The sequence below is a fragment of the Pleurodeles waltl genome, chromosome 3_1, assembly GCF_031143425.1.
Source record: "Pleurodeles waltl isolate 20211129_DDA chromosome 3_1, aPleWal1.hap1.20221129, whole genome shotgun sequence".
Lineage (NCBI taxonomy): Eukaryota > Metazoa > Chordata > Amphibia > Caudata > Salamandridae > Pleurodeles > Pleurodeles waltl.
In genome coordinates, this window is record NC_090440.1 from 1174218533 (window position 1) to 1174234421 (window position 15889).

The 15889-nt window shown below is 45.9% G+C and overlaps 1 protein-coding gene across 3 annotated transcripts in view; it reads left to right on the plus strand.

The window, feature by feature from the left end:
• Positions 1–1180: 1180 nt before the first annotated feature.
• PRDM10 (PR/SET domain 10) overlaps positions 1181–15889 on the plus strand; it is a 905887-nt gene continuing 891178 nt past the window's right edge. For all 3 annotated transcript variants that reach the window (XM_069224480.1, XM_069224481.1, XM_069224482.1), the window contains exon 1: positions 1181–1379. The gene's annotated coding sequence lies outside the window, so the exon portion shown is untranslated. The remainder of the gene's footprint in view (positions 1380–15889) is intronic.

Sequence of the window (15889 nt, forward strand, 5' to 3'; positions counted from 1 at the left end):
TATTCAGGATCATTCTAAAATAATACATAACCATACTGAAATTGCCATGAAGTAATGCAGCCAGAACCAACTGTAGGGTAGTACAACCTCATCGTGAAATCAACACTGACTAATACAGTCCCATTCTAAAGATATCATGGGATCATCCTTGAGTAACAGAGTCCCGTTCTGCGGTCATCTCAAGATCATTCTGTAATATTACGGCCCATCATGAAGTACTCATAGGATCACCCTGGAGTAATACAATCTAATCCTGAAATCATCATGGGATCATCCCACAGTAGTAAATGATCATCACATGTTTTCCTCTGAAATAATCAGGAACCCAACCTGGAGTGATACAGCTTAATCCACAAATCATCATGGGATCATTCTCTAGTAGTAAAAGATCATCACATGTTTTCCAGTTAAGTAATCAGGAAGCCATCCTGGAGTAGTTTCTTTGATGACTCTAGAGTCATCTCATTTAAATATTTCGCCCTATACACATACTTCAGGATGGCTTGGGATGACTTCCCCAGATAATTGCAGGAATAGCACAGCTGAAGTCATCAGATGACTCCGGAATGACTCCAGGATGATCTTCCTTTTTGACTTGGGAAAAGTGGGTACTTAAAATGTTTTTTAAAAAACAGGGGGAATGCATATTTCCCGAACGGGTTTCTATTGAAGCGTAAGTAATTTCTAAGGGAAGGAAAATTAAAAAAAAGCAATTTTTGGCTTCAAAAACCAGGATCCTATAGCCTGAATACGGTCTGCTAGCATGTATGATTTACTTGCTGGCATGCCCACGCCAAGTACAAGTAGGAAGAAATTAAATACAACCACAAACACTTCGAATTAACATGAGAGGAGCACGTAATTTAAGCAACAGGGCGGTTTGTTAGCACCACACGCTATCACTTAAAAGCGTGCCTCGAGTACTTTGCTTTCCGCTTTTGCCCTCGAAGTAGCTTCCCAACTGGATTTTGCACGCATATTCTTGAAGAAAGCAAGTGAAACCCCGGGGGCACTAACCTTTATTTTTGGTACCCCTGGGGTATTTCATTGTGACCCTAAATTATGCATACGACACATATATGTCTCCCGGTCCATCATTGGATGTTTACACGGCTTCAGAATAAGATGGCTTCAGTCATTAGTCGAACGTGTTTCATTGCCTCAGAGTGGGAGTCACAAATAAAAAAGACGCATAGAACTATTTAGTAAATTAGTATAAATAAAAATAACAGTGTATTTTCCATAGCTGAAACGGCTATCAAATTCAAGTTTGCTAAAACAGATCTAATCTCAACCAATCAGCGCGCAGCAACCGTCAGTTGCTAGGTAGATTATGCTAATGTCTGCAATGCGACTGTCTCTGCAGCTACCATTCTGAGGTAAGAACAACTTGAGAATTTTCACTTAATTCTGCTGTTTCAAAGCCGAAAACGGTTCTGAAGCCAGACAGGGCCCTATAGCGTGACAGTTTGTAAGTAATCCCTAAACGGCTCCCGAGTTAGCGGCCTCTGTGACGCTGTTGGATTATTCGATGTTATCCCACTCGCCCACTTCTCCTTTGGCTTTTACGGGGTTGTTGTTTCCTAGTCCCACCCAAAATGGTGCTAGTCCGGGGAGGATTTTTTTTTTTAGAATTAGCTTCTTGTACCTCAGGAAAAAGGCTCGATCAACCAAGATGAGGTGCGAGTCTAAATCGTGGCGGTGGAAAGGAGTGTTGGGTGTTCGTGGCCTCCGCCGCCATCACTGGGCACAGGTCTCCCCTGCGATGAAAAGCCCGTTGGTTTATACCCGCCCTGGTCGTTTTTGGTTTGGTCCGAATTTTTTTTTTTTTTTGCTGCGTAGGTATGGGTCTTGTTGTGTTGACTGTTTTGGGGGCGCTCACCGTGTGGATTCCGCCAGCAGCGGGTAGTTGTTCATTTTTTGGTGCACACGAGAGCCTTTAACTGGCCCTTTCTGTGGCGGTGTACAGTTCGAAATGTAGATCCAAACTTGACATTTCCACGGGTTTTCTTTAAACGCGGGTTACCGCGTGAATGTTTTATGCCCTTTTTTTTTCTTTTTTACTGAAAGCCAGGGCCTCTGCGGGGGTACACCTTTACCCTCCATTGCAATTTCCGGTCTGCGACCTTAGTTATCAATTTCGGATAGGATTATTGTTTACTGCATCTACCAATATGAAACAAACGAGTATGCCTGGATTACGTACCTGTAATCTTGTGGACTGTGCGCTCCACATTACTTCGTCACCGCCATAACTATTATGTTTTTAGATAGACCTATCTACTTAAGCATCTAGCAAATAAACATGTGAAACCATTTTCAAAGACGATACCCCAACCTCATTAATCCCATGAAGCTGATCGTCGTCACTTATGCTTCTTGAAAATAAGCAATAAAAAGATAAAACTGGTGAGCTGGCTATCTGTAGGAGGGAGGGTTTGTTTTTGACGTTTTATATAGTGTGAACGCGACCCAGCACCAATTACGTAAATGATAGGGTGCAGGACTGATGAAGAAGCATAGAATTTGGTGTATTAAAGATTACCTATGGGTAATCTGTATTAAAGCTGGGCCCTCTTCCTCATCACTGACATATCTAAAGAGGCAACTGTCTAACAGGTGCCCTCTACAGCACAGAAAACATACATGTGGATCAACATGACAGTTTTCGCATCAAGGACAAAGTACACCGCATCAAACCTATTCTCAAAGAGAAATTACAATTAGAAGAGGCAGCTCAAGATGCTGCAACACTCAACACCGCATCCCCAATCGTAGCTACAGAAATGTCCAAATGATAATGTGAAATTGAAGCCTTAGGTTAGTACCTCTGGCAGCACTACAAACATCAGCAAAACCTCTTTACATTCTGCCAAGGAGACAGTTGTTGAACATCCCTCTACAGAAAAGGAAAGGGAAACCAAGCAGCAGAATAGGTAAAGGCAGTACTTAACCCCTCCCCCCCCAAGTAGTTGCTTTAGGTCTGAAGAATGAAGAGTGTCTCAACACCAACCCCTCTGACGTGATCCATAATTAGGGTCTCAACAAAGAAGAGCTCCAGTCCAACCCCCCCCCCCAAGCCCCTTGTGGAGGTGATAGCTAACAAAATGATACAGCAAGACTAAGAAACACCTCCTTTCTCAAAGATAGCACCCTGTAAGCCACAGAGAGCAAGTGAAAGGTCCCAGAGTGGCACCACCATCCTAAATCTAGAATGAGCATGTCAGACTCCTAAGAAGACCAGAAGTTATACCTCTAGAGATAAAATACCTCTCTGAGGATCTCCTAAGTACCCGAATTACAGCCAACAGAGCTCCTAAAGAGTAAGAAGCAAGATCCAACGGCTATTTACCATATAACAAATACTTTCTAAACGGGTCATCATTTAATGGAGACAAATCACAGACTTCAAACCATGCATAAAAAAGATTTCAAGTGCTGATTGTTGGACTTAAAGGTAGAAGGCCTCCAAGTCTTTTGAAGTGTCCCTACCCGTTCATTTGACTCACCTAAATAAATTAGATATGGTGGCACAACTGGGTCAGCTTTCATAGGGTTAGGAGGCAAATGTAAAGTGAATAGCAATGGCCACTTCTTGGAGATGGAGAGACGGGACTCCCGTGAAGCCAAAAGTATATTTATACACAAAGTTAAGATGTCCATTAGTATTCAGTCATGTCTCTCAAGAGACCTAAGATGCAGTGCAACTGGCTCGTTGAATAGGACTATGGTGCATCTTCATTTCCAACAAATATAGTATGGCCCACAGACAAACAGGGATGTAGTTTAAATCTTAACTTTACTAATTGCCTCACACATACTACTGAAAAAAACATACTAATATGGTCAGACTATTACCTAGCACCATGTTCCTTGCTGATCCCAGAAACATCTCTGATAGCTACCACCTCAGTTATCTCAATGCGGCCCTGGCACAAAATTATTGAGTCAGATCTAGCAGAGGCCTTAGACCTAAATGAATATTTGGAAGGAAGCAATGGCGATAGATGTTAGCTCCTTTAATGCTTTCCTTTTGCAGGCAATAGATAAACTGACATCCACTAAAAGAGGCCCTGCTAAAAGGAAGCTTCCTTCTGCTGCCTGGCTCTGCCCCCACACTGCAGGCAGAAAAACACCAATGCAAACAATTTGAAAGGAAATAGAGTACGATCTACCTTTTAGAAGATAAGAACAAGTTACTTACTTTCGGTAACGCTTTTTCTGGTGGATATAGTAGCTACCTGTGGATTCCTCACCTTATGAATTCTCCCAATGCGCTAGCATTCGAAGGACATTTTTTTCTTAGCTCTTCACATCGACAAGGATGTCAGAATTGCACGGCTCCGCACACGACTCTATCTGATATCATCTTTGCCATAAGAAGTCCTCGCCGGCGTGCTGATATCGGTTTCTCAATTTTTTACATGCCTTTGAGGCAAACAGGTGAATACCGACTTCACAAAAACAATATATACCAATCCAAGTACAAATATAAACCACAAAATTTGTTTATATAAAACACCAAAAACATATATATATATATTTATAACAAAATAAATCTTGGTATGACCAGACAGGCAACGGTGAGGCGGGTTTGACTGTGAGGAATCCACAGGTAGCTACTGTATCCACCAGAAATAGCGTTACTTAAGGTAAGTAGCTTATTCTTTTGATGGATACAACTACCTGTGGATTCCTCACCTTATGACTAGATTCCCAAAGCAGTCCCGCACTTGGAGATGGGTGCCTGACCGGTCAAACCAAGAAATCCTGGAAAACAGAATGCACAAAATGACCGTCCCTCCTAACTTCTGAGTCCAAGCAATAATGCTTTATGAAAGTGTGGGAAGCCCACGTTGCGGCCTTACAAATTTCAACAACTAGGGCACCTCTAGCCAAGTCCGAAGTAGCAGACTTAGCCCTGGTGGAATGTGCCCTAATACCTTCAGGGAGAACCTTCTTTGCCAGTGAATAACAAATCTTTATGCAAAGAATGACCCACCTGGACGGCCCTGCCCCATATCTTGCCAACATATCCAACGAAGTGTTGATCATCAATCTGAAAGCCTCCTGTCCTCAATGTAGAAACTCAGATCCCTTTTTGGATCCAAACAATGAAGTCTTTCCTCCTCCTTTGATGGATGAGGAGGAGAGTAAAAGGATGACAGAGTTTTACACTGACCCATATGAAAGGAAGTGACAACTTTAGGAAGGAAAGCCGCCCTGGTTCTCAGCACCACCTTGTCAGCATAAAAGGTTGTAAAAGGAGGTTTCACACTAAGAGCCTGAAGCTCACTGACGCTAGTAGCTGGCGTGATAGCGGTTAAGAAATCTGTCTTTAAAACTAAAAGCCTCAACGGGCAAGAATGCATAGGCTCAAACATCAAGAAAGTCAGAACCAAATTCAAATCCCACTGAGGCATGATAAATAGAGTGGGAGGAAACTTGTTAATCAAACCTTTCAGGAATCTAATAACTATAGGGGACTTAAATAATGAAGGTTTATCAGGAAGGCACAGAAAGGCCGGTAGCACTGATAAATAACCTTTCACAGTCGCAACTGCACATTCCTTCTGTGCCAAGGAAAGGGCAAAAAGCAAAACATCAGACATATGGGCCTTTAAGGGATCAATTTGTCTCTCCACTCCAAGCAACAAATGTTGCCCATCTGTTAGCATATACAGTCTTGGTGGAGTGTCGCCTGGACGATAAGATAACATCCACCATTTCTGGAGGGAAAGAAAAGGAACTCAGATTGCCCCGTTCACGCTCCAGGCATGTAGGTGCAGGCTCCGGACGTGGGGGTGTAGAAGCAGCCCCTGCGACTGCGAGAGGAGGTCTGCCCTGAGACGTGTGGAACCAGCTGGTGCACCAGCAGGGGCCACAGCTCCTTTGAAAATGCTAAACATAGCATTAAGAAACGCTGCTGGATCCGCTCCCGGAATCGGTAAGGCAGGAAACCTCTGTTTGTCCTGAGGCGCTTGGCAGAATCCGAAGCTTGTGCCACCGGCTCCTGAGTTAACACAGGAGAAAAGTGAACCGGAGGACTCGCCGGGGACTCGAAGACCTCTATCAACGACGGCGCCGGAGAAGCCTGTGGACTCTGAAGCTGATGGGTGACCGTTGGACTGACCTCCCACACTGTATGGCGCCGTCTCAGAGGGGCCAAGACCGATCTCTAGAAGAACGGTGTTGAGAATTGTGCCGGCGCCACTTCTTATGAGACCTCAAGGACTTTATGTGAGGAAGAGTCCCTCGCCTTAGATCTTCGATGACCCATATGTTCCTTCTTAGCTTTTGCCAAAAAGAGCTTAGCCTCTCTCTCATTCAAGGCCTTCTGGTTCATCCGTTGGCAGGACACGCACCCCTTCACGTCGTGGTCTGAGCTTAGGCACCACAAGCAGCCCTCATGAGGATCTGTGATCGACTTGCGATCCCGCATACATGACAAGGGTTAAAGACCAATTTCTTCAGTTGAGACATTGTAACTCGACAACAAGAACACCTTCGAAACAGTAACAGTTCGAGAGCCAGGAAAAGCTGCTAGCGTCAAAGGTGTGGAAAAAAGGGAACTGATGTCAGTACACCGGAAAGGACTTCTTATTGCCACAATGACGTCAGACAGAGTCGCGTGTGGAGCTGTGCAACTGTGACGTCCTCGTTGACGTGAAGAGCTAGGAAGAAAATTTCTGTTGAATGCTGGCTCATTGGGAGAATTCATAAGGTGAGGAATCCACAGGTAGTTGTATCCATCAGAAGCTGATTTACAAATCAGCCCTAATAGATTTCCAGAAAAGGATTAGAAGTCACAGGCAGAAAGTTTCTCCATATACATTGTCAAGAGGGGCTAAGGTCCAAGGGAGATTTTTCAGCAAGCCGGTTCCTCTCTAGCCCCTGCTCTAGGGAAACAAAGCATAATTGTGTCACAATCACTGTGCAGCAATATTCCAAAGTACTTTTATGGCAAAATGGAGGATATATACTCCAATTTTGTCAAAGACCCCGTTCAGGATCCACAAAGTCAGATGGGGCAGAACTGAAAGTTTTTGAAAGTATTTCACTAGCCAACTCAGAAGCAGCATTCCTCAATGCTAGATCAATATCCCCCAGGATCACTGTTTGCCTCGTATCCTAAAACATTCAGCTTCAACCGTCAACAAATTCATTATTGCTTTGTTGAAACTAAGATTGGTCCCCACCACTCATGGAAAAAAGCTGTTGTGCTACCATTTTTGAAAAAGCCCATTGCGGATCCACTAATCCTCAGCAACTCCAGGACCATCTCCTTGCTTCAAGCGCTGGGGAAAATGCTGGAAAAACGAGTAAACAAGCAGTTCTCCCAATTTACGTAAATAAAGGCAATCTTTTATTCTACACAGTAGGCATTTCACCCTTGGTTCTGTAACCAGGCGGCGCGCCTAGAAGTTGCAAAGTTTGTCTGAGTCAGACCAGGGGGAAAAAAACAGTGGTTATTCTTTTAGAAATTGCTGCTGCTTTTGACATTGTGTCCCATATGATAAAAAACAGTGGTTATTCTTTTAGAAATTGCTGCTGCTTTTGACATTGTGTCCCATATGATTCTGTTAGAGTGGCTAGAGGCTGTTGGGGTAGGTGGCAAGGCCAAGATATGGAAAATATTATTTCTATGAGAGAGGGTGCAGGCCGTCCCTCTCCACTCTTTTACATCAAGCTACAAAGAGCTGACACAGTGTCCCTCAAGGATTGGACCATAGCCCCTCCTTGTTCAACATCTATATTGTTCCTCTGGCCAGGGTTGTGGAACCATGGGGCTTCAATATAGTTATGTATGAAGGCAGGATCCAAATTAGACTTTCTTTCCAGCAGGTTGGTGGCTTTGTGGTGGCGATATTGCAAGGTTTTCTCTCCTCAGTGGCAGGTTGGATGCAGATGAATTGCCTTAAGGTGAACTCAGATGAATCAGTGGCACTTGTCTTTGGCATCTACTCCTGTCTTGACCTGTTGAGGCTGTGGCCAGGAAACTTTGGAGAACCGAGACACTTACTTTGGTGGTGAGAAACCGTGGGATAAAGTTCAATAAAGACTTTTCCTTTAAACCACAAATTTGTGCAGTTACCTGTTGCACAGTGCTAAGTCACTTATAAAAACCCTAACATTTCTTTCAGCCCATACATGGAAATTCATTGTACAAGTCCTAGTGACCTCTATATGTGACTGCGCAAACTTTTTATCTGATGGTCTCTTTGGGGCTATTAAATAAGTTACAGTGGGTTCTAAATACTGTCACACGCCTTATCCCCAACTTTCTGATGGATACAACTACCTGTGGATTCCTCACCTCATGAATACTCCCATGGCGCCAGCATTCTACGGAAATCTTCTTACTAGTCTCTGCACGTCGACGAGGACGTCACTGTCTCGCACGCGACGCCGTCTGACGTCATACAGGCAATAAGAGGTCCTCGACGACGTGCGGACGTCAGTTCCCTTTTTTCCGTGCATTCGAAACGGTTATCTTCGAGGGAGCAACTGTTACTCTTGCGGTTACAGTGTATATCTTGCTGCGTACTCTTTCTCTGTGGAAATAATGTCGCAGAGAAAGTCTGGATTTAAGCCTTGTCGTGAGTGTGGAGGCAAGATGTCGGTGACGGATCCTCATTCCGATTGCCTTTGGTGTTTGAGCTCCGACCACGACGTCTCGACTTGTGATTCGTGTCAGCACATGAATCCGAAGGCCATTAAAGAACGCGAGGCGAAGCTGTTTATGGCCAAGTCAAAGGAGAAGCATCACAAGAAAAAGTCTTCTCCAAGACATCGGCGTCATCGAGACTCCCGGCGCCGTAGAGAATCTCGGCGTCATTCAAGGGAGGCTCATTCCAGGTCTCCGGATCGGCGCCGGAGGACATGGGAGGTCAGCCCCACGGTGACGCCGCATCCTTCGACGCCGTTGCTCTCTCCGACGTCTCCAACTTCGCCTGGACAGGCGTCGGTGATTGAGGTATTGGAGCCTCAGGTCGCCTCCGAGTCAGGCACCCCAGTATCCGGCTTTTCCCACCCCTGGAGCCGATAGTTCCGCATTCTTGAATGCGATGTATGCCATCTTCCAACAGATGGCTCCAGGGGGTGCTCCGGCTGGGCCTTTGGCCTTTTCTTTGGGTGATCCTGCGCCTCTTCGGCCGGCACCCTTTATGCCCTTTCTCCCGTTTGGGAACGTGGGCTCGGCGCCAGTGTCGGCGCCGGTGGCCGCTCCGATGGCTTCGGAGGGATTGGCCCCAGGGATTTCCATCCCGTCGACGTCGAGATTTCGGCCTGTGACTCCGGTGGGTCCATCCGTTTCATCTGCTCTTCAGTCGGCGCCGAAGTTACCTGTGGCGCCGGATGCGGCGTCGGTGGCTTCGGAAGATCGGCGCCGATCTCCGACTTCGGCGGAGGTGTTGTCGACTCTGCGGATTGAGCAACGACTGCACTCAAGGAGGCGTGCTCTCCGGGTACTAGAGGAGCAGGAGTACCAACGAGCCCTAGAGGAAGGAGAGCTAGAGGACTCGGGTGATGGGCTGCGTGGACTGGAGTCGGCCAGTGGGCTGGACACTTCCCCTGAGTGGGACCTTTCGTCCCCGGGGGAATATACCGAGGAAGCTGCTTCCTTTCATACAGTGGTACGGAAGGCAGCTAGTTTTTTGGACCTGCCTTTGCCGGTGGTGGAGGCGAAACAAAACCTTTTGACAGAGGTGTTGCATCCGGCCTCAGCCGCGGCGGAGCCTCTATTACCTTTTAATGACGCTCTGCTGGATCCGGTTTTAGAGGTGTGGAAGAAGCCGGCATCTTCCCCAGCAGTTCACAGAGCCGTGGCCAGGAGGTATCGGACGGCTCCAACTGATCCTGGTTTCCTATCTAGGCACCCTACGCCGGAGAGCTTGGTTGTGCAGGCCTCCTGTTCGTCCAAATCAGCGCCTGGTTCTTTCCCGACGGTGCCTGGGGACAGAGACTCAAAAAAGCTAGAGGCGCAGTCGAAGAAGATTTTTTCGTCCTGCAGTCTGGCGTTAAAAGCCACTAATGCGACCTGTATCCTGGGGAGGTATATTCATGCTCTGATGGATGACATCTCCTCTTCGTTTACAGAGCTTCCCCAGGGTCTTTTGGATCTTGTCTCTGATGCCCAGGCTGCTGCGACCCAAATTATCCAGACGGGACTGGATACCACCGACTCGGTAGCCAGAGCAATGGGCACAACTGTGGTGGAAAGGAGACAGGCCTGGCTACGTAACTCGGGCTTTTCGGCAGATGTACAGTCCACATTGTTGGATCTCCCGTTTGATGGGGACAAACTGTTTGGGGCTAAGGCTGATTCGGCCTTGGAACGTTTTAAGGAGAGCAGGGCCACGGCTAAGTCGTTGGGACTCCAAGCTCCTTCTTCCACGGCCTCTTCCAGATTCTTCAGGAGGTTTCGTGGATTTGGGCGTGGCTCTTCCTCCTCTTCCTTTCGGGGAAGATATCAGCAACCTGCCTCTTCCCATCCCTATAGATCTTTTAGGGGGAGGGGTAGGGTCCGCACCAGGGGAGCCTCTCAGCAGCACTCTGCCTCTTCCTCATCCTCTGGCGGGGTGCAGCAGGGGAAGCAGCCTTAGGCTTCCACCATTTCCCACTCACTCCTCTCCTGTAGGGGGAAGATTACAGCATTTTCTCACCAAATGGGAGACTGTTACGTCGGACACTTGGGTTCTCAGTGTTGTGGGAAAAGGCTACACCCTTCCCTTTCGGGAGTTTCCGCCCCTCATCCCGCCCCGCCCTTCGTATTGTTCACAAGAACACCTCCTGTTGCTAGAACAGGAGGTAGAAGTCCTCCTTTTAAAGGGCGCGGTGGAGTTGGTCCCGGAGCAGGAAAGGGGTCAAGGAGTTTACTCAAGGTATTTCCTGATTCCCAAGAAGGATGGTCGTTTGAGACCAATTCTGGACCTGAGGATCTTGAATTGGTTCCTCAAGCAGGAAAAGTTCAAGATGCTGACCCTAGCACAGGTGCTTTTGGCGTTGAACATGGAAGACTGGATGGTGTCTGTCGACTTGCAGGATGCTTACTTTCATATCCCGATACTCAAGTCACACAGGAAGTATCTCCGGTTTGTGGTGGGATCGCAACACTACCAGTTTGCGGTCCTTCCGTTTGGTCTTACTTCAGCACCTCGAGTCTTCACGAAGGTGATGTCGGTGGTTGCGGCAGAGCTCAGAAGGAAGGGGATAGCAGTATTCCCTTACTTGGACGATTGGTTGATCAAAGCCAAGTCCCCGGAGCTTGTGTTATCTGCAGTCAACAACCCAGTTGTTGTTCGACCTGGGCTTTTCGGTGAACGAGCCCAAATCTCACCTGGAGCCCTCTCAGCGCCTCCTGTTCATAGGGGCAGTACTGGATACGACATTGGGTCGGGCCTTTCCTCCGCCTCAGCGGATTCAAGATATTCAGGATTTGGTTCCAATGTTTCGAAATGGAGCGGTAGTTCCAGTCCTCAAGGTCCTTCGTCTGCTCGGTCTTTTTGCCTCCTGCATTCTGTTGGTCACGCATGCTCGCTGGCACATGAGGGCTCTTCAGTGGTGCCTCCGAAGGCAGTGGTCTCAACACAGAGGGGATCTAGAGGGTACTGTCAAGATCTCCAGAGATGCTGCTGTGGATTTGAAGTGGTGGATTGCAAGCAACAATCTTTCACAAGGAAAACCGTTCCAGCAGTCGCCACCAGTGGCCACAGTCATAACGGATGCTTCCACTCTAGGGTGGGGAGCTCATCTGGGGGATCTGGAGATCAAAGGTCTTTGGTCTCCAGAGGAACAGATTTTTCACATCAATCTGTTAGAGTTACGGGCTGTACGTCTGGCTCTCAAGGCCTTCCTCCCTTCCCTTTGTGGTCAGTCGGTACAGGTCCTAACGGACAATACTACCACGATGTGGTACATAAACAAGCAGGGAGGAGTGGGGTCGTACCTTCTCTGCAGAGAAGCTCTTCGACTATGGTCCTGGGCAAAGGACCATCGGATTTGCTTGATAGCAAACCATCTGGCCGGAGTCTTGAACGTGCGTGCGGACAGTCTCAGTCGCCACTTCTCGGCAGACCACGAGTGGCGTCTCCATCCAGATCAAGTCCGTTTAATCTTCCAGAAGTGGGGGTTTCCTCGGGTAGATCTGTTCGCCACTCGAGAGAACGCGCATTGTCCGTTGTTCTGCAGCCTTCAGTATCCGATGCAGGAAGCATTGGGGGACGCGTTTCAAATGACCTGGTGCGGCCAGTTGCTTTACGCGTTTCCTCCCATACCCTTGATTCCTCGAGTATTGAGGAAGATTCGCCAAGACCGGGCTCTAGTAATCGTAATAGCTCCGGATTGGCCAAGGAGGGTGTGGTACTCCGACCTTCTCCAACTCTCAACGTGCCCGCCGCTCCGTCTCCCTTTCAGGGCAGACCTCCTCTCGCAGTCGCAGGGGCAGGTTCTACACCCCAACCTCCAGAGTCTGCACCTACATGCCTGGAGATTGAACGGGGCAACCTGAGTTCCTTCTCTCTCCCGCCTGAGGTAGTGGATGTTATATTAGCGGCCAGGCGACACTCCACTAAATCTATCTACGCTAATAGGTGGTCTAAATTTGTTGCGTGGTGTGGAGAGAGGCAGATTGATCCTTTACAAGCTCATCTATCGGACGTTTTGTCTTTTGCTCTATCTCTGGCGCAGAAAGGTTGTGCAGTGGCTACCATTAAAGGTTATTTATCGGCCTTGTCAGCCTTCATATGTCTTCCAGACCAACCATCTTTATTTAAATCCCCTATTGTTATCAGATTCTTGAAAGGTCTTCTAAATCAATATCCTCCAAAGCCATTCGTTATGCCGCAATGGGATTTGTCCTTAGTCCTGACTTTCCTTATGGGGTCCCCTTTTGAACCTATGCATTCTTGCCCCTTGAGGTATTTGTTTTTAAAAACAGTCTTCCTGATAGCTATAACATCAGCAAGGAGAGTGAGTGAGTTGCAGGCCTTATCAGTAAAACCCCCTTATACAACTTTTTATGGGGATAAGGTGGTGTTGAGGACCAAGGCTGCTTTCCTCCCGAAGGTTGTTTCACCCTTCCATTTGGCTCAGGCAATTACTTTGTCCACGTTCTATCCTCCGCCTCATCCTTCCAAAGAGGAAGAAAGACTGCACCGTCTGGATCCAAAGAGAGCGTTGAGCTTCTTTATCGATAGAACAAAGGATTTCAGGCTGGAGGATCAGCTGTTTATTGGATACGTGGGCAAGAGGAGAGGAAAGGCAGTCCACAAGAGAACACTATCCAGGTGGGTTGTTCTTTGCATTAAAATATGTTACTCTTTGGCAAAGAAGGATCCTCCTGAGGGCATTAGAGCTCATTCCACCAGAGCTAAGTCGGCCACTTCGGCCTTAGCCAGAGGTGTTCCTGTGGTCGACATCTGCAAGGCCGCAACTTGGTCGTCCCTTCACACTTTTGCAAAACATTACTGTTTAGATTCTGAGGTTAGAAGGGACGGCCATTTTGCACGGTCAGTGCTGCAGGATTTCTTGGTTTGACCATTTAGGCACCCACCGCCGGGCGTGGTACTGCTTTGGGACTCTATTCATGAGGTGAGGAATCCACAGGTAGTTGTATCCATCAGAAGAACGAGTTACTTACCTTCGGTAACGACTTTTCTGGTGGATACATTAGCTACCTGTGGATTCCTCACGGTCCCACCCGCCTCCCCGTTGCCTTTATGGTCTTGCCAAGTAATCCTTGAGTGCGCTCCTCTTGATCTTTGAGGGTGCAATAGATGTATATATATGATATATTTATATATATATATATAGGTATATGTGTATATATCTTTATGTATATACTTGGTGTGTGTATATATTTTTAAAAGAAAGAGTTTTATATATATATATATATATATATATATATGTACATAAAAAAGATTTACAGTTATTCATACAATGTGGTGTATTTTTACAATATAATGGATGTTGCTTTGTTCTTTCATTGCATTGCCTGGTTGTTCTCATGCACGTAAAAAATGATTGGTACTGACGTCCGCACGTCGTCGAGGACCTCTTATTGCCTGTATGACGTCAGACGGCGTCGCGTGCGAGACAGTGACGTCCTCGTCGACGTGCAGAGACTAGTAAGAAGATTTCCGTAGAATGCTGGCGCCATGGGAGTATTCATGAGGTGAGGAATCCACAGGTAGCTAATGTATCCACCAGAAAAGTCGTTACCGAAGGTAAGTAACTCGTTCGTCTCAGCAGGTAGTCTATTGCCGCTGGCCTGAGGGAACGTCATTGGCTACGAGTAAATAAAAAGGTCAACTATATGGCCTTGTTTGTTACCATCAGAGCTATTTGAAAAAGGGACCTCTCTATCTTCAGAGCAGGTTTAGTGAATAGGTATTTGTCAGAGAGCTTTGTTCCTCAAATGGGGGATTTCTATGAATTCCCAGAGTTCAGAAGGGAAGGACAGCTGAGACTCATTTCTCTACTGGAGATAAATCTGTGGAATACCCCGTCGAAAGAACTGAGAGGGATTAAATCAGAACCACTATTTAAAAAAAGGTCTGAAGGCGTTCATTTTCAGAGAGGCTTAGAAACTGAAGGGTCCCCATGCTGGTAAGCATGAGGTTGCTTCCTTAGAATTAGCTGTGTTGTTTTTCAAATTACATTTCATTTTCATTCATTTATTCAAGTGCGCCAAAGCAGATGGCAGTAGGGGCAAGCAGATGTTTATATTTAAGATTGGTTTAGTGTATTTGGCATTCTCAAGCTGGTTTCTAGCAGTACCAACATTTGTCAGCTTGAAGGCCGTCTGGTTTTTTGGGCCTAGTAATTGTCCAGTATGTTCAATAAATAGTAAAGATACGTGTTTGTGCCTTAGACATGGCAATTTTAGAGGTTAATGTATGTAACTAGATGTGTAGTAGGTCTACATGGCGATGATGGAATTGACTTTTAAATGATTAGAGAGGGTTCCCATTTATTTTCTCATTTAAATCAGAACATTTTTTAGTACGAATTTTATACAACTTTGAGATAATGTGTCCTTCACTGAAAATTGAATTTAGAAAAGACAGCAGATCAGGTGATGTTGATGTAACGCTGCCTTTTATGTTAGAAAGGTGTCAGATTCAGGGTTATCTAAACGATATAAATCTTGTGTTACAGGAAAGGTGAGACTCTGGGTTCCCTTTATCTTGTATCATTGACTCCCCTTAATTAAAAAGTTGACTGCTAAGCCTTTTTCCCTATAATGTTAAGGCCCTTTTGACATTCTGGCACTTCATGCTTAATCCTTCATAACTTTTTCTCCAAAAGGCATTCAGGCCAAATCTGTATAAGGTTTTTCCTACATATCTTGGGGCTTCTAAAGGTATTCAGGGTTTGTGGAATTCCTTGTTCGGAAGTTAAAAAAAATAGCTGAGCTGTATGTAGCAGTATTCTTTTCAGCAAAATGGAGGAAAGTGCTGTGCAAGAAAGCATATCTTTTTTTTAAAAACATTACACAAATGAAACGATTGTTGTGCAACGATCACATTCTTCCCAGCTGTCGGAAACCGAGTTGTAAAAAAAAAAAAAGCTATTTTTTAACCATATTTTTTGCATTTTTCTAAATGGTGGTCGATTTTCCACAATTTTTATGGATTCATCCTAATTGGAGTTTGTGGGAGAAACAGATGTGAAAGCTATTGGTGATCCTGGAAAGCTACATATTTCTGAAAATTGGGCAAAAAAACGGAATTCAGCAAGGGGCCATTTTTGTTGATTGCTCATGGTTTTCCCAGATAAACTAAATGTCAAAATAAAATATGACAATAAGTAGAAAAATAGCAATCAACAGTGTTTTCATCAGTAATTTTTTCCTGCGATGATTGATTTACAAAAATAACATACTGTT